This window comes from Heterodontus francisci, unplaced genomic scaffold, assembly GCF_036365525.1.
Source record: "Heterodontus francisci isolate sHetFra1 unplaced genomic scaffold, sHetFra1.hap1 HAP1_SCAFFOLD_1468, whole genome shotgun sequence".
NCBI classification, from domain to species: Eukaryota; Metazoa; Chordata; class Chondrichthyes; order Heterodontiformes; family Heterodontidae; genus Heterodontus; species Heterodontus francisci.
The window spans coordinates 17,921-19,048 of NW_027142049.1; the positions used below are offsets into that span (position 1 = coordinate 17,921).

At 48.0% G+C, this 1,128-nt stretch overlaps 1 pseudogene; it reads left to right on the plus strand.

Moving 5' to 3' along the window:
* The first annotated feature begins 216 nt into the window (after positions 1–216).
* On the plus strand, positions 217–656 carry LOC137366373 (histone H3-like; annotated as a pseudogene).
* The last annotated feature ends 472 nt before the right edge of the window (positions 657–1,128 follow it).

A 1,128-nucleotide genomic window follows, 5' to 3' on the forward strand; every position in this document is an offset into this window, starting at 1 on the left:
GCTGAAATGAGGGGCTGGATCCATGGAAAACGCCTCGAACTGTATCTGGAAACATTTTGTTTGCTGTAAAATGTACGTGGCATGAAAAATTAAATGGAAGGGTTGTGAGGCAACTCACTCCTGCATTGAAGGAAACTGATCTCCTTTGCACTCTTTGTATTTTTTGACTTGGTGCTGTTTGGAACTGTTTTGTAACGTATTTCTGTACAGATTTTTATGAATAATGTATATTTTCGAAATTTAAAAAAGGCCAGAACCAAGCAGACAGCGTGCAAACCGACCGCAAGGAAAGCTCTCCGCAAGCAGCTGGCTGCCAAAGCGGCCCACAAGAGCGTTCCAGCCACGGGCAGAGTGAAGAAGCCTCACCGTTACAGACCCGGCACTGTGGCTCTGCGGGAGATCCGCCGCCAACAGAAATCCAATCAGTTGCTCATCCGTAAACTGCCCTTCCAGCGCCTGGTGCGGGCGATCGCGCAGACTTCAAGACAGACCTGCGCTTCCACAGCTCAGCCGTCATGGCTCTGCAGGAGGCCAGCCAGGCTTACCTGGTGGGACTCTTTGAGGACACCAACCTGTGCGCCATCCACGCCAAGCGAGTCACCATCATGCCCAAAGACATCCAGTTGGCCCGCCGCATCATCGGGGAGCGCGCCTAAACTCACCCTGCCCCGAATTGAGTTTGGCATCAAATACCACAACGGCTCTTTGAAGAGCCAACAAATCGGCAAAACAAAGAGCTGCGATCTCGACAGCAGAGAAATGTGGTCTAGAGCAGCGATACCAATGTGCACAGATGATTTTATTAGAGGGGCTATCATTTTAGGACTCACCAAAAGCTTTATTGTGCACAAACGGTAAAATTGTTAAAATGCCTGACAAATATTTTTGATAATATATGACTAAGGGAAAGAGTAAGCAGGGAGCAGATGGTGAAAGCAAAGGGACTGGTGGTCTGAGGTGTATTTATTTTAATGCAAGAAGTGTAGTAGGTAAGGCAGATGAACTTAGGGCTTGGATTAGTACCTGGGAGTATGATGTTATTGCTATTACTGAGACTTGGTTAAGGGAAGGGCATGATTGGCAACTAAATATCCCAGGATACCGATCCTTCAGGCGGGATAGAGAGGG